This window comes from Myotis myotis, unplaced genomic scaffold (genome assembly GCF_014108235.1).
Source record: "Myotis myotis isolate mMyoMyo1 unplaced genomic scaffold, mMyoMyo1.p scaffold_m19_p_1, whole genome shotgun sequence".
Classification (NCBI taxonomy): domain Eukaryota; kingdom Metazoa; phylum Chordata; class Mammalia; order Chiroptera; family Vespertilionidae; genus Myotis; species Myotis myotis.
Genome location: NW_023416313.1, coordinates 177,945,932 through 177,971,494, shown reverse-complemented (window position 1 = coordinate 177,971,494; position 25,563 = coordinate 177,945,932). Strand labels below are relative to the sequence as shown.

General features: G+C 46.9%; 1 protein-coding gene across 6 annotated transcripts in view; it reads right to left on the bottom strand.

Moving 5' to 3' along the window:
- TLN2 (talin 2) overlaps positions 1–25,563 on the bottom strand; it is a 420,556-nt gene that overhangs the window by 327,288 nt on the left and 67,705 nt on the right. For all 6 annotated transcript variants that reach the window (XM_036303702.1, XM_036303691.1, XM_036303681.1 and 3 more), the window contains exon 2: positions 17,286–17,380. The gene's annotated coding sequence lies outside the window, so the exon portion shown is untranslated. The remainder of the gene's footprint in view (positions 1–17,285; positions 17,381–25,563) is intronic.

Below are 25,563 nucleotides of genomic sequence, written 5' to 3'. Positions count from 1 at the left end.
CAACTAAACAGTAAATGTGTCATCTCAATTATGAACTGCTTAAAGGTATATTAACTTGACTGTGGAGTCCCTTAGCATAAAACTATCCACAGGGAAACAAGGATCTTGCTGTCCCTGAGTGACCCACGGCTGGGTCAGTCCTGGGGGCTGTGACATGAGGACGGAACTCTGAGGAACCATTTTCAGATGTCATCAACCAAAGATACTTCTGGACCTGAACAGGCATACAAGCCACCCAGGGATGTTCAAAATGGCCACCCCAACACCCTAGTTAAAGGTCCATCCATTCAGTCACATTTTGTTTCACCTCTAGAGTCCAATTTTCAATAGAAAATGAAGTGACCCTTGCTCTCCACCCCCAGATGTGTTGGGGAGGGAGTAATGGAGGAAATTAAATGCACTGATGTTATCCACCCTCAGAGGAGGAAGCTGGGAGCCCTGGATCACTGATGCCACTCACTCATTCATTCCCCCAGTGAACGTTTATCAAATCTCTACTATGCATCAAGTGTGGCCTAGACACAGGAAATGCAGCTACAGAATAAAATAAGGGTCTCATTCCCACAGAAATGTAAACAAGAATTCCAGCATGCTGGGGCAAGTGCAGTAACAGCCACACACTAAGGGGAGATCATAACCGGAAGTAGGAGCAAATCACCTTCCTCTGGGAGAGGAAGACACAGCCAGAGGCTGCTCACAGCACAAGGAACAGGGAAACAGAGGCAGGGAGAATAAAGGCAGAACACAAAAACCCTCCTTGTTTGGCTACAGAGCACAGTCCATCTCACAGATAAAGTGTATGTGTGTACTGAACAACAGAAGGTAAAGCAACTGAAAGTAAAAGGCAATCAGTCCTAAAAGGTGATTCACATATAATTCCTAAAAAATTGGATGTATGCCAATTACAGCTCATTCCATAAGAGCGAAGGCATTGGTCAGCTAACTATGTGCATGTGTAGAGTCAATATTCCATTTCCAGGAACAACCGAGCACTAATCATACTGTATATTCTATGGGAGTGGGGCTTCTCAAACTTTGATAACAGCAGGTTCCGGTGCAGGGACCTGTGGGCGGAGACGGAGAGGCTGCACTTTGAACGTGCTGCCAGCGAATGCCCATGTTGCTGGGCCTGTGGCCTTTTCTGAGCCGTGAAAGTGAGGAGGGCCAATGGTGCTCAGTCCCGACTGACCATCCTAGTCACACATGGGGCTCTTTAACAATAAAAACTCCTCTCCTTATCTCAAACCTAGTAAGCCAGGTCTTAGGAGTGGGGTCGCCTATAATTTCTTTTTAAGCTATACAGGTGGTTCTGGGGTACAGCCAGATTATGAACCACAATCAAGCAGGCATTCTGAGACGCAGGCCTCCAGCACACCTCACCCCAGGATACACACTGAGTGGCCAGATTATTATGACCACCTGACGTTTGTAGGCAAATTAGCTATAATTTCATACTGAAGTTGCTAGAGGGCCAGACTATTATAAATAGGGAAGCAGGTTGTTTACCATGACAGTAGAAGTGATTTTTTTCTGAAGATATGGGTAAACAACGTGATTTAACAGCCTTTGAATGTGGGATATATACATACACACACACACACACACACACTGAGTGGCCAGATTACTATGACCACCTGATGTTTGTAGGCAAATTAGCCGTACACTGACTGCATCGTATGGGATATGGAAGTCGAAGGCCTGTTCGAACACCTTTGCTATCTGCACTTACCAAGATAAAACGTCTCAAATTCACACAGTAACACAAGGATTGGACAGTCGAGCATTGGAAAGAAGTCATGTGGTCCGATGAAACACGTTTCCAGTTGCATCATGCAGATGGCAGAGTGAGAATTTGGCGGAAACAGCATGAAAGCATGCACCCCACATGCATGAGTACAACCCTTCAAGCTGGTGGGGGCAGTGTCATGGTTTGGGGCATGTTTTCCTGGCACGATTTGGGCCCTTTAATTATGTGGAACAACGTCTGAATAGCACAGCATACCGAGGTATCGTTGCTGATCAGGTTCATCCTATCATGTTGATAGTGTATATCCCGATGGCGATGGCTTCTTCCAACAAGACAATGCGCCATGCCACGGTGCTCATGTTGTGCAGGAGTGGTCTCAAGAACACGAGGGAGACTTTACCTTGCTTAGGTGGACCCCACAATCACCAGATCGCAATCCAATTGAGCATATGAGGGACAAAGTTAAAAGAGCCATCAGGCAGCTGGTTCCACAACCATCAAATCTCACAAAACTGGACAGTGCTATTCATCAGGCATGGTGTCAGAGTCCTCGCATCACCTTTCAACATCTCATGGAGTCAATGCCAAGAAGAATCGCCGCAGTATTGAAGGCAAAAGGTGGCCCAACAAAGTACTGATGGGGTGGTCATAATAATCTGGCCACTCACGTTCAAATATATCTCACGTTCAAAGGCTGTTAAGTCGCATTGTTTACCCATATCTTCAGAAAAAAAATCACTTCTACTGTCGTGGTAAACAACCTGCTTCCCTGTTTATAATGGTCTGGCCTTCTAGCAACTTCAGCGTGAAATTATAGCTAATCTGCCTACAAACGACAGGTGGTCATAATAATCTGGCCACTCAGTGTATACATCTCCATTCTCTGTGTAGACAGATAAAGCCAGCAGCTGTGGAAGACATCCATGGAGATAGAGAGTCAAGAAGACGATGCCCAGTCAAAGCCTGCAGGCTAACAGCTTTCGTAGAATCCATCCTGACCCTCCTCATGCACTATAATTGTTTTCCAAAGCCAGTGCTTATATCATGATCATAGTCTACTCAGCTCATAAAACACACAAAGAGGCAAAGCAGATTTTTTTTTCGGGAGATGGGGGCATCTAAAAATTATAGATAAGGGGTCATCCATGATGAAAGGCTGGAAAGAAGCCAAAAGGCAAGCATGCAATTAACCAGCCTGATGCCTCCAGGCTCCAACCTTGAAAGGACTCTCTGGCCACACCCACCTGGCTGCAAAGTAACAATTCTGTTAATAAAAGGCATCAAGTGGAATGTGGTCCTTCGGGAAAAGACAGTGACTCTCTCCAGGCAGGAGAGGTGATAGAGCTGGGCCCACTGGAAATACCAGCATTTCTAATTTCACTATATCAGCTATCATTTAACAAGGCACTTCGAATGCTGTCCCATGTATTCAGCCTTTTGCTCCCAATTTCTACCCATCTCATTGCAAGTTGTCTGCCCTAACCCCTTCTCTCCCTGGCTCATTCCCCTGGTCGTAGCTGGCAGAGGGCAGCAATTCTCATGCAAGTTCTTGCCTTTCCCTAAACTTGGAAATGCCCTTCCCAGGAGAGGCTTTCCTAACCCTGGCTTCCCAAGTGTCGCAGTCAGCAGCCGGGTCCATGTGCTGCTCCTCTCCAGTGAATGCTCTGGGAAGAAAGACCCAAAGCTTTCTCACCTATGTGTGTGGAGAGAGAGGGGGAGAGAGGGGGGGGGGGAGGCAGCTTGTCATTCCTACCACGTGCCACCATGTATCATGCTCATCTCTCTATTCTTGGGTCCTACGAGAGTAATTGTATAAAAGAAAGGAATGACTGGAAATGACAGATGAACAACATCCTGTCCTCCAGAAGTTCAGTGTTCTATCTGGGAGACTGAGAAGACACCGCACAGTGTCACTGCCAGTGCAGTGAAGACATTCAGACTCCCGAGCCCAGAGCCGCACAGCTAGGAGGCGGCGAAGCCTGTGCCAGGCCTTCCAAGGCCACACCAGTGCACTTGCCTGTAACAGTCTCTTCTCGGTAATACCCAGGCACAGCCTTCAGGGAGCACAGAGCGAGGAGGGCTGAGCTGGGAGGGTGACTGGGGAAGGGGAGCATGCATCTGAGTCAGGCTTGGAGGAGGAGCTGACTGGCTGGAAGGGCTGACATCACCGGTTCCACTGTCTTTGAGTGAATCTGCTAGACCCTACTCAGCACTTACTAGTATTGAACAAGCATGGGGTGGGGGGCTGGGGGGAGGGGACAGGTGCAGGGCGATGTCTTTTCAACAGAGTGTCCTTTGTCATCTTCCTTTTTTAAAGAATGCATTTATCCTTGTCTGCTAAGGCTGGGAAGGAGGGGACAAAAGCTTGGGATATGCAAGAAATATGGATCGAGATTTTATTTTTCAGCTGGGAGAGGATGAGTTGGGAGCAATCAGAAGTTACTGATAATTTTATCTCATCTGTGGAAACATGCCTTTTAAGGAGGAGAACCATCCAGGAAGTACCCCGTGGGGCCTGAACCTCTGCCAGATAATGATCGCTCCCTCCTAAGGGAACAGCGGTTAACAGAGCAGAGCCTGTTCTCTAACTAAGCTCCCACGGTCCCTCTCAGTCAGACATCAGCTCTCAGAATTAACGTGCACAAAGCCCCTGCTGGAGTACACATCTCCCTAATCTACTGCTGGAGAGGCATGTGCTTCTGTTTAAACCCCCCAGGACCCTGCCAGCTGAGGTCCAGCCATACGTGGAGGTTGTAATTACATTTCACCAAGAACCCAGGACCCCAGCCCTGGGGCAGGTCAGCCTCAAGCGGAAGGCTGCAGGACCAGGGTGGGACTGCACTGTGCCCATCCAAACTCTGAGGGAACACATCGGCTTAGGGGTTTTGGTACCCTGTGGATAACTGAAGACACTAAATGCATTGAAGATAACAGTGCATGGAAACCTACTGGCTAGTTTCCTGTCTTTTGGCCTCTTGCCACATGTCCCGTTAGGAATAAAGGAACCCTAGCATCACCTGGGCAGAAGAGAGCTGCATCCCCAATTTAGACAGATCTAAATGCAACCTCTTCCCCAGTACCCTCCCTTCTCTTAGACAAGCAGGCTCAGTGTTATTTACTTACATTAGACGTAGCCTGCCCTGTGTTGCACCAGCATACTATGTGGGACAGTATGGATTTGGGGGACATTTTCATAAGGCAAGCTTAGAACAGATTCACTCCTGATAGTAACTTGCTCAAACCCACCCATACTCAAAAATTGTAAGAGTGAGGAGACAATAAATTAGTTGAATGATTATTATGAGCTGGGCATGGTGCTGGGTGCTTTGTCTGCATTATCTATTTAATGCCCTCCTCGCAATTCTACCAGGTGGGTACATTACCAGCTTTTTATAGGTGAGGAAACTAAAGCTCAGAAGCCTTACAACTGGTCTGTACGCACAAAGCCATTAGATAGTCCAAGCAGGATCTGAACGTAGGTCCATGTGACAACTGTCTGAAAGTATGGCTCTGCTGTTTCTGAGACAATTTAAGACTCTCAGAAAGTTCACTTTCATCTGAGAATCTGTTCACTGAGTTACCAGCTCAGCAGCTGGCCAACAGCTGCTCAGGGACCAGACTTCCCAGATCATGATTTATGCCCATTATTGGCTCTCCGGCTAGGAACTACAAACATCCCACTTGGCATCTCGAAAAAGCAGGCAGCAGGGCACACGAATCAAATTCAAGTCGTTGTTTCCAGATTCCCAGTCCTTCCAATCCTCAACCCCTACCAGGAAGGCCACGCCAACGCTCTGAGTCTCCAGTGCGACACAGAGGGAAGGTGGTGGGACCTGGGCCTGGGCTATCACAGGCCTCCCAAAGCACCACCCTGAATCATCTCCCAAAGGTCATGAGAGACCTAAGACTTTACAAAGTTCTCTGGGATTCCAGGAATTCCACCAGAACAGAAGGCAGCTATTTGGAATACATTAATGTAAAATAAAGCTTCGTTTGCACATTTTCATTCATGAATTTTGTAATTTGGGAAAATTTGGAAGCTATGGGAAAAAGTGTTTTTAAAAATATAAAGGGAGCTTACATATAGAAGAGTTCATTTGTTTTAGAAAGAGAATATTGCCAGATGGCAGGATTGTAAGAACAATTTTTATGGACTGGAATTTTCTATAGTATCTGTAATAGCATGTATTACTTATGTAATAAATGAAGGTGTTAAGTTGCACCTGAATAACCTAGCTTGCTTGTAAAATGACTGTGTGTTAGGCATTTAGTAAATTGAACTATATACATAACACACCAGAAACGGGGAGGGGAAACCCATTCCGCACCAGCACGGCCTCCCCTTCTGCGACGCTGAGAGGCAGGGTATTTGCTACCTTTCCCTCTGTGAGTCGAAGCTTTCTCTATCTTAAAACACACTCGCAAACAAGAACAAGAACAGGAGGCTCCCTCCCCTGACGGCAGAGACACCTCTTCCACAGAAGCAGCTGTGATGCAAGACCCCACAGACCCCGGAGTCAGAGGCTCCCACTGTCATAGAGCCTCCAGGCACCACAGACTTCGAGCTGAGGGTGGGAATGACCCCAAAGCACTCAGACAGTCACAAGGCCACGGCTCTCACTGTGTTGTCTTAGATCCTGGAATTGTCTATGTAGCATCCATTCATCACGGAGCCAATTACATTAACTCTATTTTCTTTTCTCTTCATCCTTTTTTTTTTTTTTTTAAATATTTAAGACCTTTATTAACAGGTGCTTGCAGTTTGTTGACTTTTTTGAAAAAAAAAAATCAAGTGGTAAACCTTTATTACAAATTAAAAATGAGGTTCTTAAAAATCTCAACTTGACCAGATATGAAACAATTTAAAAACCTTTAAAGGTGTATTAAGGAAAATCAGGCTTTATTTTTTCCCTTAAAAAACACGTTTGTCATTACCAAAAAGAGACGTCTTTAGATAAAAATAATAAAAACCCCATCTTGACACTCTGGTATTTGGGGGCCTTTCAGTCCCTGCCCCAGGGAGAGACTGCCCCTCCCAGGACGAGCCAGTTCTTAGAGAGCACCAAGGGCTCGGCCAAGAGCACGACTCTCATATACAAGCCAACCAATCTGGAGTCTACATCCCCCAAGTACCTCCTTACCTAACTCTCACACACCAGGCCCTCATATCTCCTGCCCTAAACCACCCCAGGGCCAGGCACCTGGAGACCACACCTCCAGTCCAAAGCCCCCTGGAATTGTATTTCCTCTGCCCTGCCTTCCCTCCCTGGAGACCCAGTAAAGGCTCTGGCCAAGGCTTTCTCCTGCCTCCTGACGACCTAATGCTTCCTATGTGTGGCTCCTTGTCTCAAAAAAAAGTAATAAAAATCACTTTCAATGGCACTGGCCTCTCTGTACCATCATCCAGTCCTACCTCTATACAGTAAGACCTGGGCTCAGAGCAGCCACCAAAAGAGGCTGCCAAGTAGAAACTAAGTAGCCATGATTAAGCCCAGATGCCTGAAGTCATCGAGGGAGCAATCCCTGCGAGAGCAGCATCTATCGACTGGTTCGTGGGTATACTCTGGCGACCTTCGTCCTGCTGAAGCCATGGTACCATCTGCACTGCACAGGTACAGGAGATCCCGGGGCACAGGAGAGGGGCTCAAGGGAGGGAGAACGTGCCAGACAGAGGCCCAGCCCAGGCCCCCTCACAGTCCGGAGAGCAGTGACTGTTTCACCCCAGAATTCTGAGTCACAGGAAGAGGTAAAATCATGATACTCACCTGCTACTTCTTAAAGTGGGAAAGTACATAACGTGCTTCAGACCTTTTCAAAAAAAACTGAAAATAGTTTCGCCTGTAATTGGGGAAAACTGCAATAACTTAGGAAACTCACTCATTCTGAATCCCTCCTGCCCAGAAGACAACGAAGTAAACGAGGCATCACTGTATGTTTGTCATTTTACTTTTAGTTTATTTTAGCTCTTCTCTAAATCTTATTCTCTGCATTTCCAGGACATCTTAGCCCTATTCTATCAACTTCAGCCTCGTTCCCCACTCCCTCCCCAACATCTGCTCTCCACCATGACCCCACCAGGACACATTTCCCTAGCATTTCTGTACAAGGCAGCAAGGACTCAATGCAAAAAAGGTGATGCATGAGCCAAAGCCCCTTCCTTGAGGAAAAATTCCAGAGGAGAAGAGCTAGTGACACATATCAGTGCCTTTGAGAATCAAAGAACATACACAACCCTGAAAAGCTTCTGCTAACACCACAGCGCAGGATAAGGAATTAAATTATTAACATCCTTTTAGGGGAGATGGAGTGTCTCCAAATCTTCTGTTCCTCAGGCTGCCTGTAACTTTTACTCCAATTCAGGCACAAGCACAAGCTCTGGGAACATTTGCCCAAGCATATTTATTTTCTCAACCGGCTGTCGTTGGGCTGTGCTCAAGGCCGGCTGTCACTGCCGATCCTTCTGAGGATACAGACAAACATGTCCCCAGTCGTGCAGGGGTAACCCCCACAAGTAACCCCCACAGGCATTTCAACTTCCCAGAACAAAGCAAAAAAAAAAATTTTTGAGAAACAAACCCATAAATCAATTTAATAGTAAAGGCCCCTTTAAAAGAAAGGCCATATCCTTGAGGTCAGGGGCTATGTCAGACTCCTTTATATGTTTCCCACCTTTTTAAAGCATACCAGGTAGGTCTGTCAAGATATACTATTGCTCATAATGAGTACTATTTCATTTTTGTAATCATGTGTATTATTCATCTTCAGAGAGTGTCATTTCCCCTATTCACCCTAAAGTGGATTGCACGTGGTCATTTTGTTGGCTTCTGTAATGACAAGTGGGAACAGCAGCTCTAGGGGTAAGGTCAAATGTCCAGCAAAACAGTTCCTGAACTGGAAGAGGTCTGAGAAGCCTTAATCCAGGATAATACTGACCACAACTAAACGGAAAATCTCTAGGGATCTAAGCAGCACGTCCTTCCCACACGACAGCCTCCTAAATTCTGAGAGAGAAATCTACAAGAAGTCCCAGCTGGCGCAGGAGCAGCGTCCTGGGTCTTCCGAGCACGGTACACAAACATTACCCGAGCTGACCAAGTGGGCCCAGCAAGTCCATGTCAGAGGAGGAGATCCTCAAAAGAGAAATGCAGTGGCAGCAGCTGGACCACCGTCTTCAGCAACTGCCAGATGTGTGCAAGGAAGAGATGTCTCCAGGTCCTAGTCTATCTCTTCCACCCCTACGTAATTCAGGGGCCCCCAGGACAGTCCGAGGCAGTCAGAGGACACCCACTGTTCACACGACAGTTTTGCTTCTGTCTCCAGGATGGAGCTTGCTACTCCGGCCGCAAGAGCAGAGGTGATGTTCTGTTCCAACTTCGGATGATTCCTTCCTCACCATGAGCTCTCTGTGGGCTCTGAGGGGGGTAGCCCTGCTGCCTATATCCAAGAGCACACCTTGTCCGGGACAAGGGTACCCACTTCAGCAAAATCCCGGCGTATACAAAAGGCACTTGCAAACTAGACATTAACTGTAAAGGCGGAGAAAGTCATCTTCTTTAAATGCCCAACTGTAAACACTCAACTCCTCTAGAACAGAGAGGTTAAATTATACAAGTTCAACACCACACCATCCAAAGGATCGAAGCTGGGATCACCAATACTGGCACAAAATGATGCCACGTGTCTCCGGATGTGATGTGCAGAGAAAGACGCAAATCATCATTTATATAACATCCCAGACAAAAAGTACATCTAATTGTGAGGCATTACCATACAAACCCAAATTGCTATGAAATGACTGGCGCATACTTTTCAAAAATGTCAACGTCATGAAAGACGAAGAAACGCCGAGGAACTGTTCCCAAGTAAAAGAGACTCAGGAGACATGACACCTGGATCCAGTTTGCAGACCTGAGACTGAACCCTAGGTCAGGGCGAAGAGCTGCTCGAAAGGACAGCATTGTGCTAAGTGGCAAAATTTGGATAGGAAGTGCGTATTCAATAACAGCACATCAGTGCTATATGTCCCGTTTTTGCTAAATGACCGGTAGTGATGAAAGGACGGCTCTCGTTCCCAGGAAAGACTTGCTGAGGAAGTTAGAGGGAAAGGGGCATGGTGTGGGTAACTTTCACATGGTTCAGGAAAGAGCATCTATACTATGGAGAAGGATAAAGCAAAGGTGGCAAAACAAACAATCGATGAATTTAGGTCAGGCTATAGAGGAGTTTTTCATATTCTTGCAACTTTTCTGTAAGATGAAAACTATTCCAAAATATTTTAAAACAACACAAATTCAGATTCAATTTGCAAAGCATTTTCCATGGTACCATCTGTGGAATGAGGCGGGGCCCCGCTCCCCATCTAGAACTCATTGGTCAGGGTCTACCCACTCACAGACCCAGCGGACTGTGCTTCTTTTTCACCTCCAAGCCAACAGGACACCTGCCCCGAGCTCAGCCGAGACTCCACTGGAAGTTTAGGCAACGGAGCTGATCTAGTTTTGATGAGCAGGGGAGTGGTGGCCTGTACAAAAATAGTCCAGAGCCCCCAGAAGGAACCCAGCCCTGCCCACACCTTGATTCTAACCCAGTGAGACTCCTATCCGGTTTCTAATCTACAAAATTATACGACAATAGATTGGTAGTATTTTAAGTCACTATGTTTGTGGCCATTTGTGACAATACCAATAGAAACGAATACAGACCTTAATTCCCTCAATTGAAAATGAGTGGGGTTTTCATCCTCTTTGAGAAGTGGGGTTGGTGGAGCCTAGAGTCTGCCCCTTGACCTCCCAGAATCCCTCGGGACACCCTTGGAAAAACCTTGTCCGTTGACCAAGGGATCCCTAAAGGTAGATGACAAAACAAATGCCCGCTGTGTCAGACTGAACTTACTTGGATCAGAACGCTAATCTTTTCTTAGTAATAAAAATAAACTCTGTCCCAAGTTACAAAGTAATTAGCAGATCCCAGTGTCCCAGAGCACTAGCATCCAAATCCGTATGCACTTCTTCAGTAAACTCTCCCCGGCAACCACGCCCACCCCAGAGGGCTTTTGTGCTGCCTCTGATCTGGTAGTGAAATCACCAGGGCCACCTTCCAGATTTCTGAGTCATCCGCCCCACAGCAGGTCCAAGCAGCAGCAGCAGCTGGATCGTGAGCTCAAGGCAGCAAAGCCCAAACCCTGCCCTGGAAATTCAGCTGCCGCACAAGGGTCTCGCCCTCCCTCCTCCCACCTCATTACTTTCCCTAACATCTTCATGCAATTGCCCTTTCGTCTCCTGGGAGCTGTGCAGCTGGCTGAAAGACACGCTGCCAAATGCAGTCCATGGGTGCAGGGATGCGCTCCAGCTACATAGCAGCAGCCACTTAACTGATTGCCTCTGCTCTCAGAAGGGCGTTTGAGAATATTTTTTTTTTCATCGTTCAAATATTTCCATTGAACAAAACATCTGGGGGAGACAGCTACTGTCCTAACTACTATGTGGTCTCGCTCAGAGGCCCATGCCAAGCCCTGTGGCTGTTGTCAAAATGGTTTATTTTAGAGGAGGGCCTCTTTGGAGCTTCCACTTTTTCATTCTTATCAGCATTTGCTGGAAATGAGTGGGGTTTTCACTCAGGGTGTACCCCTACCCGCACTCTCAGCAGTTCCAGGGTAAGGAGGGCAAGGCAGCCCCAGGCTGACCCAGGAGGAAAGAGCTGCGATTGCTTTTGACAAATTTTGTTGCATCTACTCAACACCGAAGCCCACCAGGTAGGCTGCCCAGGAGCTCTATCCAGAGATAGAAAACATGACTTTTAAAGGAAAGAGCACAGATCAACTGAGGACTTGCACTAGAAATGGTTCTGACCCCAAATAGAGGTCTGTTCTACGCACTCGGATGCAGAAATCTGCCAGACAGGGCACGGGCCGCCACACAGAGGAAGCCTGTTCCAAGGTGGGCAGGTCAGCAAAGCTCACCCCACAGGGAATTTTATCAGCCTGTTATCATCCTGTCATCATCCTCTCTTGTAAAATTCGAGACCTGCCACCGATGCCTGCCAAATGACAGAGAGGGACCATGACTCTGACTCGGAGAAATGTGCTTCTGACAAGTGTCACAGAGTAAATTCAGGGTGCCTGGGAGACCCCGGCCACAGACTGCCCAGCGTGGCCACAGCAAGTGTGCCAGAGAGCTTCCCTCTGAGCAAGAATGGAGGGAGGGGAACCGGCAGGAGAGGCTAAGGTTGCCATGGGCAGCAAGGAGCAGCCTCCGGCCTGACCCACATCTCCTCTCTCACATGCGCTTGAACAGAAGCGGCCGCCTCTGAGCATCTATCAACAACTCAGCACCACTGGGCACAAACAAGACCAGGAGGGAAGCAGAGACAAGGAGCCCTCAGAGAGAACCGTCCAAGTCCAGGGAACCTTTGTGATGAGGTCTTGGAGGCTGAACCAAAGGACCAGAAAGGTTGTCCTGGCAACCCCTGCTGGTCAGAGACTTTGTTTGAAGCTCTCTGAACTCCAGACTTGGCACGGTCATATTTTTTAGAAGCCTGTATATATTCATTTAGTTTTCAAAGAAACAAAAATTGTATAGATTAACAACAGTCTGTGCTAGTGAGGGTCCCCACACAGTTGTTGGGAATATAATTTATATCCTCTCCTAAAAGGTAGATTTTTAAAGGTAATATCTTTGGACCTTGAAATTCTACAGAAATTCCCACATGGTCTACAAATAAGTATTATAAAAATGCTCACTGCATTATTACCAAAAATAAAAGAAAAAGCAAGGGGAGGGAGGAAAAGAAGCCCAGCTAGCAACAAGAAAATGAAAACGTGTGTAATGTAACTTTTTATGTAAAACATATGTAACAATTAATGCAAACAAATAATATGCAGTCTTTCGACATGGAATAGGTTTATATTTGCTTGGAATCAATGTCTATGATATTAGTTTCTTAAATATGTTTCACAGAACATTGTTATACTATATTATTTTATTTTATAAAAAAATAAGCATGCTTTCTCACACACAAAGGGTCAGGAAGGCTTTATTTTTGGAGTTCTGATACCATCTTGGAAATATTTTTCCTTCTCTGCAAAAACAAATGGGATTAATATAGTTTATTGTTCTTGAGCCAGGTAAGAGCTCTGTCTGTGAGGAGGAGAAATAGAAACTGGCTAATTCCCAGCTGACTAGAAATTCCTTCAATTAGAAATCATGTTTTTTGAGCTTTTCTTTTTTAACAAAGAGAAACCTCCCTCTGCAGGTCCCAAGTGAGAAAAGAGCTGTGAATGGATGTCACCATGGACGCACAATTTCAGACAAGGAATAAAATAGATCAGAATCCCAGTTTACTGGCACTGAGCGCGGGCTGCAGCCCCAGCCCAGCTGCCCAGTAAGCAGTGCTGGTTCTGGGGTTGAGACATTTTGAATGACGGAGATGGACAGAGTTCTGCAAGCAAGGCTGACAGGACCGTATCTGAACACTGTTTAGCCATGCATTTGAAGGGGGAAGGGGACTGTGTCTCTGTCCCCTGGCACCCTAAAATGTGTCACATTGTGGTTGTTTTTAAAAAGATACAAGAGAGGAGCCAGTCCCAAGCCTGTCCTGTAACATAGGCCGAGAGGCTGAAACTTTGGCAGAAGTTGCAGCATGAAGAATATTATGAGGGAAACTGCTTTCTTCCCTTTCTATAAATCCGTTCCCTTCATTTCCTTCTGTAACTTTGTAAAGTAAAAAGACATCTTAAAGAAATCCAAAGAAAACTTGTTATAGGACGGAATGTACTTTTTCTCCCATGACTGCAGATAACTGAAGGCCCCGGAGAGGAGGGTTTCTGACGTCCACAAAAGGCTAGGAAGCACCTGCCGTGGGCTTCCTTGTGAAGACTTGTCACTTGACCACTGTGATCATCCTGTGTTTGTGCAGCGACCCACCAGCAGTGCCTATAATCCACTGCTCTTCAAACAGGCTGGATTTACTTTATTTTTTTATTGATTTTAGAGAGGAAGAGAGAGAGAGAGAGAGAGAGAGAGGAAGGGAGAGGGAGGGAGGGAGGGAGAGGGAGAGAGAGGGAGAGAGAGAGAGAGGAAGAGAGAGGAAGAGAGAGGAAGGGAGAGTAAGGGAGAGGGAGGGAGGGAGGGAGAGAGAGAGAGAGAGAGAGAGAGAGAGAGAGAGAGAGCGAGCAATGATGAGAAAGAATCATTGACCGGCTGCCTCCTGCATACCCGCTACTGGAGATTGAGCCCACAACCTGAATATGTGTCCTTACTGGGAACCAAATTGGGACTTCCTGGTTCATAGGTCGATGATCAATCATTTAGCCACACCGGCCAGGCTAAGCTAGCTTTAGGTCAGCAAATGGAAGAAAGGAAATGACATAGTTGGGAAATTACATTGTTGCATTCATTTAACAAAGATTTGAGCTCAAGACTGAGGGCTAGGCCCTGGGATATAGGATGGATGAAACATAAACCTTGCCCTCAATGAGTTCATTTCTACAGACGGAGAAATTGGCTTCGGACACGGGAAAGAGCTCAAATGGAGGGAATTCAGCCAGACACAGGTGGAACGAAGAATCAGTGGCCAAACTGAGTACACGGTGCCCTAAAAGCATCACATCTAAAACAACTCTCGCTGCCAAGTACTAGTATTCTCCCTCCTTTCACTGTTGAAAAAATGGGCCCAGAAAAGAGAAGCTACTAGTCGTTGTGCCTGTATGAGAAACTGAGGCACAAGTGCTACACCATGGAGCTGGGAGGTGTTTCCCATTCCCACTAGCTTGGAGTCTGGACTCTGGGTGGAAAAGCAAGCCTAACCCCTGAAGCCTGAAGAAGCAAAAAGGAGCTGCTTTTAAGATCTAATTCCATCCCAGTGTGGAGGTGCAGGCATGGAGTTAGTAACACAGAGTTTGCATTCAGTGGAATAGCATGGTTCCTGTCGTTGCCCAAAACGTAAGAATCAGAGTGCACACTGTGCCACGGAAGCCTAGCTAGGCGGGTTCACCTTAATTCTGCATTGGGTGCAGAGTGGCTCAGGATATACATGAAGCCAACATCGAGAAGCCTAACTGAAAACCCTGAGAAGAGCATATCTGATGCAAAATAGACCAAATAACCCTGAGCACAGCGAGGTTATTTGGAGATTGTCTTTGATAAAGAAATCCCACAGAGTGGCCAGAAAATGGCTTTCAGGGGAGAGGGAAGAGATCAACCAAAGAACTTGCATGCATGCATATAAGCATAACCAATGGACACAGACACTAGGGGGGTGGGGGCTTATTCTAGGGGTGGGGATGGCTGTGGAGAGTCAATGGGGGGGGGGGGACGAGACGTATGTAAATACTATATGTAACACTTTAACCAATTAATAATTTAAATAAATAAATAAATATAAATAAAAATCACAGCATAAAATAAAAAAAGAAATAAAATGGCTTTCAGAACACACTGAATGAACCGGACCCCTCGGCTTCTGCCTCCCAGCGATGAGGACCAAGCTGGCTCGCGGGCCTCACCGGCAGTAATCACAGTCCCCGTGCAGAACTGTCCCTGGGAGGCTGGCTGGGGCAGCAGAGCTGGGGTAAGAAGTTGGCCTCCAAAATGAACACACACTTTTCTCTTCCCTGGTCATCTTTGCCCACATTGACCAAGCTCGTCCCTTAACTCAAGGGGCTAAAGTGCTACAGAAACAATACTTTAGAGTTGACACAACAGGGAAGGCTCATACCACACAGTATAAACGGGGGTGGAGGGTGGAGACAGACGGAAATAACAGAAATAATCAGCCACCCAGGGCCCGACAGACAGGCTGAACCCCTGACCCTGACTGTACCTGCTGTGTGACCCCGGGTGAATTACCTCACCCCGACCTCCGTCTCGTCCTCTGTAAAACAGTGACAACCTGCCTAATGGGCTATGGGGAGGCTTAAAGCACAATACCCTGTGTCAGGCACTTTGCCCAGTGCCTCGTATGTTTTAAATACTCCGTAAATGGCTGTTAAAACTATTAACTACTCAAGGGGAGACTCCAGTTGGCTTCTTGTGAAAACCGAAAGTGACGTTTGAAAGGTCTGACGGCAGCAATGCCACGGGGCCGAGCCTGCAGCCACACACAGGTGTCTCAGGAGAACCCCCCAGGCCCGTTCCCTGCCTGGACTCAACACACCTCTTCGACAGGGGTGCCTGGGCTCCTCACTCTGCCTGCTCTGAGGTTTCTGTGGTCAGTTCGCAGCTGCCAGCATGGTCTCTCTTCTCCACACCCCACTGAAGTGCCGCATTAGCCCGACTGACACAGCCTACTCTTAGGAACAAAGAAAACACCTTCAGTCTTTTCAGAAATACTGACGTATGGAGTAGCCACACTGTAGAGACCCCCACAGGATTTCATCTCATAAATCTAAAAAGCACATTATTTAAGGTAGAATTTCATTGACAAAACCACAACCTACAATAACATGAGGCACAAGCCCACAGGCACAGGTGCGAGTAACAGGCTCCCATACTTTCCAGCCAGGCTCATGTTCCAGACCACTCAGCCTCACGCCGCTGAAGCCAGACACAACCCCGCTGGGCCTCTTGGCGGCTTTACCGATACACAGCTCAGGCAGTTCACCAAGAGCCACACTCAAAGGCCACGTCTCATATGCATCAGGAGGCTTAGACCTTCCTTCTCCAAGTGTTTATCTACAAACTGGCAGCATGGGCATCACCCGGGGCTGGTTAGAAATGCAGACTCTCGGGCCCCGCCCAGACCTACCCAATCAGGACCTGCATTTTAAAATACCTCCAGATGACACTGCTTTAGAGCATTTACAACATTCTACCCAGACACACTTGCGATAATTTGTTTAGGTTTCTACTCGACCTTTTTCTTTCCTCATGGAAATTCCATGATAGCACAGACTGTGCCTACCATAGCCACTGGCCTATAATGCTCAAATAGTCATTGGCTGGCTGGTTGAATGGCTGGATGGTTGGTTGGATGGATGGATGGTTGGTATACCAAGTGACTGAAGAGACCTATCCTGTTGTAAATGCAAAGAAAAAAATGCAAGCAAGGGTCTAGGGAGAGAATACCTGGGATTGGGGGGAAGATGTCTTTAGACAAGGCCATTAGATAAGGCCTTTCTAAAAAGGGTTGGCATTAGGGGTTGCATTAGGACATGTCTTGGTGAATGAGGAGGAACATGCTGGAGAAGATGATAGCAGGCAGAGGGAACAGCGCCTGCACTGGCCCCCTAAAGAGACTTTTCCTGTAGGCCAGTAAAGAGAGAGAATCATGTCTGGCTCTTGCGGTGGAACAAAGAAGCTCCAAGGAGGCAGATTCAGAAGGCCCCATGACGATCATGACTGCTGGGGGCAGAAAGGCTGTGTCTGCAGTCACAGCTGCCTCACGAAGGCTCTGGGAGCTCGGTGTGAGGGAGGCTGGCTGTAGAGGGAGGCATCCATCAGCCGCCCTGGTTGGACTTTGCGGCTGCTGGCCACAACCCCTCCAGCCTCAGATTTCACTGGTCTACAGTTGCTTGCAAACTAGAAACATGGAGATTACTTACTGCTTTCAACAAGTCAATCCAGGAACTTGTGGGTAGGGTAGCCCAGCATCCAAGGGTCCAGGAGCCCAATCCAGATGTTACCCTGCAGCAGCACACTGGCAAGGAAGAGAAATGACAGGTGTCAGTGCAGGGGAACACATTAGCAGGTGACCAAGATTCTCCCAGCACTGAATGACACTGAGGAGGTTCGGATAATAAAAAGGGTGAACAAGGGAAATGTTAAGGTGGGGTAAACGACCTTGGGGCACCGTGCAGTGACACAGCTGGCAACCCTCGGCCTCCAATCTCAGGAGAGGTACCATCCTGCTACCAGCGGCTCCAGAGCAGCCTCTCTGCCAACTCCACAACGTGGAATCCAGACATAGGGCTGCAAAGCGCCCTTGGAGATCATCAGGCCCAACCCCTCTCTTTACAGATGTCAAGAAACAAGGCTCAGAAAGAAAACAGGCCTTGTCCAAAATCAGCAGCGAGTAATGGCACGTTCAGGAATGGAATCCAGAACCAAGTCCATAAAGCTTAGATTTACCTGTAAATTACCTTCCTTAATAAAACTCAGTCTCTAAATAAATGTTATTCTTACTCTGTCTGGCTCTTAACCGAGGAGAAGAGACAAGGCAGCCTGCAGTTCCAGATCTCAGCCATTCCCCTAGTTCCCTCTTCTTAATCCCCAAGGACCTTCAACAGCCAAACTGAAACTCCTGGTTTTCTGCACAAACAAAACTTTTAAAAAGCAAAAAGAACAAAAACCACAGAATTGTTCGCATTTGACTACAAGAAGAAACTAAAAACTTTTGAGAGAGAGAAAAAAACGAAGACCTAAAAATTCTTAATTTATGAGATATAAAGAACACAGACCGAAATGAAAGCTCCTTTTGCATACATTAGGGTTCCAGACCCTGAAAACCAGATCACTCCCCTCACCCCAGGAAATAGTACATTTCAAAGAGGGGTGGGTGAAGACAGTGGTCAAGGGTCATTTTGTTAAAATGAAATGTATGGTCCAAATGAGAATTCTCTAGGAAATGTCTTCTGATTATGATTTCTTAAAATTAATCTTCATCTAATTATATATTTAAACCATAATCATTAAATAGCTGCCTCTTCCGCTGGGGTTCTAGGTCCAGCTGAGCCTGACAAGTTGAAGCAACTGTGGGCAGATGGCATCTAGCCTTACAGCCCCTCGGCCAACTCACCTGTAACAGGAAGATGGACAGGATAAAACTCAGGTATCTCTCAGCTAGAGAATCCTACAATTCCCGTACATGGCTGAGCAAAGCTGAAAGTCCCTCACACTAAGTCAGCTTATAGAAAGCATAATGACTCGCCCACTTTGAAGAAGTGAATGCCTGTTGTTATAAATTTAAATTGCCATATCGCTTAGGAAATAACTACGAGGATGGTGTAACAATAGTTGTATTTTGTTTCCAGGGAGTTAGCTGCAGCATTGACAAATCTGTCCCCACCCTCACTAAATGGGCATTTGGATCTGTTTCCGCAAAGATCCATTATATTTCTAAAGCAAAAGGGTTTCTTTTGCATAAAGTGGAATTTCATAAAGTGGAACTTAGGCAGTGAGGTCATCTGTTTTGAAACTACAACAACCATTCCAATTTCTTCCTCCACTTGAGCATTCTAGTTACTCTGGGTCAAGAGAAGGAGACGTAGGATTCAGAGAAAATGCAAAGCCTGCGAGGCCACCCACAGCACAATCAGGGATTCCACCCTGGAAACTTCCGGTTCATTTCCCTTTCAGTGAGGCACACTCAGAGGTAAAAAGTCAATGCAGACTCACACATAAGCAGATAAAACACGTTTCAAGAAATCTGCAACAGCCTCAAGATTCACTTAAAAACAAACACACACACACAACCTACCACAATGGCCACATTATTCCTTATCCTTATGGGGGAAGAGGGTCCACAAATTTCCCTGGAAATGTGATGGACCCTCTCACCCCAAAGAACGAAACGCCTTCAGTTTCAAAGGGTTTGTGAGCCACCTGAAATTTCTCTGTGCCTCTGGTTAAGGACCCCTGCTTAATTAAAATGTTGTAAGGAGTCCCCTTTTATAATTCTCTGAACTTCCTACAACCCCTTTGTAAATGGGACCGTGCATGGAAACCCCATGAACAAAGTGATCCACAAATGCAGGGACCAGTGAGGACATGGGCTTCTTGCAGCATTTATGGCGGAGAAGTATGACTAGCAAGGCTGACAACTGCTGGGGAGCCTGTGCTTCTCTTGGGATCCTTTGCATAACAGTTTCAACAGGGAGCTTCCCAAAGCTATGTTTGTACTTGGTACTCAATTTCCAAAACTTAAATATATATATACTAGAGGCCAGGTGCACAAATTCGTGCATGGGTGGGGTCCCTTGGCCTGACCAGCGATGGGGGCCGGCCTGCCGGGGAGGAACTGCAGGAGGGCTCCAGGGCATGTCCAGCCTTCTCGCCTAGTCCCAATCGGCTGGACCCCAGCAGCAAGCTAACCTATCAGTCGAAGCATCTGCCCCCTGGTGGTCAGTACACATCATAGCAACTGGTCGAGTGGTCAACTGAACCATCGAACACTTAACATATTACTCTTTTATTATATAGGATTGTTTAGGAATGCATATATAGGTAATAAAAATAAGAACAGCAAGGACTGGTTAAAACAAAAAGTTGGAAACACTCTTTATTTCAGAGGGAATGGGGGAGAATCTAAGGTATTCATAGTGTTGATTTCTTAATTGGATGTTGGCTTTACAAATGTTCTTTTTAACTCTTCAAATTATACCTATATATGCATATATATATATAATCTGCCAGAGTAAAGCAATTAAAACAAATGACAGATGCATGTCAGTGACAGGGGCCTCCAAGAGTTCTCAGCCCCAATTTAAGACACACCAGTAACTCTGTCGAGTCCTGTGCTGATTAAGGGGTGGGGCCTGACAGGGAACGATTACAAGCTCTGGCCCCAGGGGCACCGTCTATAAATAAACTTCGTTTTTAAAAGTCCACGCCCTGGGACAGTCCTGTGCTCTGGGCTGAGGCCACAGTGACCTCTGATGCCTCCCGTCACTGTGGGAATAGCCGGTGTTGGGTTTCGAGAAGCCATTGGTCTTTCCCCATACACGCCCTGCAGGGCTATTTCCTGTGGCACATTCTGTTACGGTTAACAATAATCACTGAGTCTTCTTAAACAGCTAAGAAAGGAGCAATGGCCCAGACACTTCTGCAGAGTTCAGATGAACGTCTGGGCATCTCCTTCCTCAGGTGGATACAGGCTGGGGTTTCTTACATCTTCTCTGTCAGGTGCCTCATCAGTATCTTCCTTGGGAGAGTTCTGCTCATTCAGTGATTGGTCAAAGTCATCCACTGACCAGAAAATCAGGTGAGGTGTATGGAGACATGACCAGTATGTCTCAATTCCTAGTCCTTGCCACCTACTTACCAATAGTATCTTGACCAAATAAGGAAAGTATTTCTTCTTTCCTAATAATTTTTTTAAAATATATTTTATTGATTTTTTACAAAGAGGAAGGGAGAGAGATAGAGAGTTAGAAACATCGATGAGAAAGAAACATCGATCAGCTGCCTCCTGCACATCTCCTAATAGGGATGTGCCCGCAACCAAGGTACATGCCCTTGACCGGAATCGAACCTGGGACCTTTCAGTCCACAGGCCAACGCTCTATCCACTGAGCCAAACCGGTTTCGGCCTTTCCTAATAATTTGAGCAAGAGTATGCCCAATTATTAAGGAAAAGACTTTTTTTTTTGGTGTAATCTCAGTAGCAGACAAAGCTGTCATTTTTATTTTTAGTTGCAACAGCCAAACATTGACACCATGACATCAAACGTTTTTAATCTGATTTTGGATAGCCTGCACCATACCCTGTGCTGGACCCATGCATAATGTGAAACATAAAGGAAATACTGTAGCCTGGTCAGTGTGGCTTGTTGGTTGAGTGTCAACCCATGAACCAGGAGGTCATGGTTCGATTCCAGATCAGGGCACATGTCCAGGTTGTGGGCTCCATCCCCAGTAGGGGGTATACAGGAAGCAATCGATGATTCTCTCTCCAATCATTGATGTTTCTATCTCTCCCTCCCTCTCCCTTCCTCTCTCTGAAATCAATAAAAGCATATTTTTTAAAGGAAATATTGTAGTCCCTTATCTCTTGCTAATGGTCTTTTCTATTCTAACACAAGTCTGTAGTTAAAAAAAAAAAAAGGCAAAGCCAAATTAAAAATGCAGACCCACTCTCCAATATCACCTTCAAAGTAAAACATCCCACTGGACACTGCCATCTCTGCTGAGTTCAAGATGGTCATGGCTTTCCTGTGTGCGTGTGAATGAGTCTGTGTGAGTGTCAGTGTGTGATTCTGTGTCAGTGTGATTGGGTGAGTGTGTGAACATGAGTGTGTCCATGAACTTTCACGGGAGTGCACACACGCACATACAAGCCCAATGTTCTTCTTGATCGACTCTAAACAATAGCTTACAGGGAAACCATCAGTAAGGACTCAGGAAAAGTGCAAGCCTGCCAATTCCAGAAGGACAAAGGGCTTCAGAAACTAACATGGGAACAAAATGATCTCATGCCCCTTTCCCAGTGAGACTGCGCCTAAGTGGGATCCTTCTCACATTTGAGTGCTCACTTCCAGGCAGTCACTGCTCCCACCCTAGGGGACCGTTTGGGAGGATGGCCAAGCCAGGAAACAGATTCCAGAGGTAGGTTTTGATGTTTAACCCAGGCAATCCACACACAGGGCTCCTCAGCCCGGGAGGGGGCTGAAACTCCCTGCAAGAAGTGAGACCGTGGCTTATGCTAAGGGCATATTAGTCACCCTGACCAAGAGCTAGTTCTTTCATGAGGGTAGGGAACATCTGGCCCGAGGGCCGTATGGCCCGAGAAATCATTTGGATGGGCCCTGCCATGGCATTAGGGGTGGGTTAATGAAACCTTTGACCAAGCAGGATAATTTTTAAGTTGATAACTTTGTATGGCCCACGAATTATGTTATAAATATCCAAATGGCCCTTGGCAGAAAAAAGGTTCCTCTTCCCTGCTTTAAATCAAGGGCCAGGGTCGGGGCTGAAAGTGGTCCCTCCAATAACAGGCTTACATCTGGGGCACTAGACTGTGCTAAACGTTAATTCCTACTGGCTCTCAGAGCCTGGGAGAACACAGGCAGGAAAGGCCCCAAGCCCCAGGCCTTATGGTGCCTCCTCATTATCACAGCAGTGCAATGGGAGTGCGGCGTTCAACCTAAGGGCGTGGTGGGTCACATGAATGGGCTCTGTAGGTAGTTCTGCTCCTATACCCGATCATTTGCCCCCGTTCATTTATTTGATATACACTGAAGTGCCAGGCTCTGTGCTAAGTGCTGGGAGAGGAAAAAGGTGGTACCTTTTAAGGTCAAAAAGTTTTGCAGAAACCCCACCCCCACCCCCACCCCCACTGCCACCAGCCCCAACACATACACACAATAGTTGTACTTCTGGTATCCTTAGAGAGGGGAGATGTCAAGACGAAAAAGCTCTTAAATGAATTAGTTTTTAGTTCATCTCAATAGCTGCTACATTTATTTTTTAAATAGTGAAAAATATTTCCAGGACATTAATTTATTCTATAGGAAAATACTAGATATACACAGATTAATAACTTCAACACAATAGGATAGTCTATATTCTGCCCCAAACTGGTTGTAAAAACTGGGGGTGCAAATAAACCTATATAATAAAGAGCTAATCTGCAAATGGTCGTCATGCCCTCACGCCCTCGCGGCTTTGTGCTGGAGCCAGGGGACCTGAGGCCAGGCCAGGGGGCCTGAGGCTGCACCTCCCTACTCTGGTGCCAGGGCTGGGGGACCTGAGGCCGGGCTGGGAGACCTGAGTTTGCACCCCCTGCCCCGGGCCGCGCCCCCTGCCCTGCGGGGCTTGACGGAGGTGGGGCTGGCCGGGTCTGGGTCTCACGGTTTTTTTTTTGTTTTTTTTTACATCTCACGTGATTTTGAGGCACACGCAAGTGGGCAGGGACTTGACTCTGGGTCCCGCAGCACGCCCCAGACTCTGACAGGAGGGAGATTTTCATATACATTTACTAATTTTCTTTCATCTCTGATACTTCTATTACAGAGAAAGGGCAAATAGCAATATTAAAATATTTCCTCTAATTAATTCGATTTTAATGTACATGAATTTCGTGCACCAGGTCACTAGTCTATATAATAAAAGCCTAAGCAACCTTTACGGTGGGACAACCGGAACAACTGGTCGCTATGATGTGTACTGACCACCAGGGAACAGACACTCAACACAGGAGCTGCCCCCTGGTGGTCAGTGTGCTCCCACAGGGGGAGTGCCACTCAGCCAGAAGCCAGGCTCACAGCTGGCAAGCGCAGCGGGGGTAGCAGGAGCCTCTCCCACCTCCGCAGCAGTGCTAAGGAGCAGCAAGCCAAGTGGTAAGGAGCAAGCAGGCAGGTGGTAAGGAGCGAGGGGTCCCAGACTGCGAGAAGGCGCAGGCCGGGCTGAGGGACGCGCGCCCCCTCCCCCCCCCCCGTGCACAAATTTCGTGCACCGGGTCTCTAGTACAGTGATGGCAAACCTATGACACGCGTGTCAGAGGTGACATGCGAACTCATTTTTTTGGTTGATTTTTCTTTGTTAAATGGCATTTAAATATATAAAATAAATATCAAAAATATAAGTCTTTGTTTTACTATGGTTGCAAATATCAAAAAATTTCTATATGTGACATGGCACCAGAGTTAAGTTAGGGTTTTTCAAAATGCTGACAAGCCGAGCTCAAAAGGTTCGCCATCACTGCTCTAGTATAAGTATATATTTGTCATACCTAGAGGCTATAGTGTTTCAAAGAAATTTTAAGTCACCTGTGAGGATAGGAAATATTTAAGTAATCCCTAACCTTCATCACGTCCCACAGCCGTGTGGTGACATAGCTACTACCCCAGCCAGAACCCCGTATTCATTCCCTCTGCAGGGAAACCCCACCACCTCACCTCCATCCTGTCCCGGAGCCCTCTCTTCTCTCATCTGCCTCAGCCTGGAGCTCCTAGAAAGCAAGGTCTTCCCTTTCCTGCTGGCACCCCTAGACCTTTCACAGAGCACCCAGTGAATTTCCAGTAAGGAAAGAGAGAGAAGGTGAAAGATGATTCTTCTGTAGGGAGGACTTTGCAGGTAATGAAAACAAATAAGAGAGATTGGGGAAAAGGAAGGGTGTGATTGGACCTTCTTCCAAATCCAGTATAACTCCATGATTTCACAGTCAGGAATAAAGATATTTCACAGTCTATAATAAAGATATGAGAAAAAATTCAACAGTCTTCCCAAAGTTCCAGCCCACATGAGCAGCCCGGCTTCCCCCATCAATCAGTCTGACAGCAGCAGAAAGACAGGAATCAGACTCAAAGGTGTTCACGCTCTTTTTTTTCTTTCTTTCAATCCTTACTCCAGGGTATTTTTACCATTGATTTCTAGAGAGTGGAAGGGAGGGAAGGAATGAGGGGGGAAGGAACAAGAGAGGAGTTGGGGGAGAAGGAGGGAGAGAGAGACACACCAGTTGGTTGCCTCCCGCGTGTGCCCCACCAGGGCTGGGGATCAAACCTGCAACCCTGGTATAAGCCTTTGACCAGGAATTGAACCCAAGACCCTTCGGCACATGAGCCGACTCTCTAACCACTGAGCCCACATGCCAGGGTTCTTAGGGCTTTCCTTTCTGTGCTCCTTACAGTACTGCCTTTCCTACTGCCTTTCCTCCTCCCCTGCACTCAGGATACGGCTCTAATTTCTTACTTCGGGGTAGGAGGCCCTGTACCCTTAGACCTGCACCTGATCTCCCCTGACTCAGCCTCTTCCCACAGACACACACACCCCCACAAACCACAAACCAGTCCCAAGAGTGTGTCTGAGATTCTCCCCACCCCACGCACCACATCCTGTCTTCTACTTACCCACTTGGAAATCTGTGCCCAAGTCATTCCTCCCAGCAAAGTCCAACCTCCTCATCTAATGGAAATCTACCTTCCCCCCCGAACCCAGATCACACCTCTGGCCTCCACGTCGACCCCTCTGATCATCCCACCAAATAGTCTTCCCTTTCCCTACATGCCCTGAGCCTTTGCCTCACCGCGAGAGACCTCGTACCAGAGAATGGGGTTTCTGTGTGCCCTCACCATCCCCAGACTGAGCTCCTGGGAGGCAAGGATGCCACCACCTTTATTTTTGTACCCTAGGTGGCATCCTACATAAACCTTGGCAACAACAAAC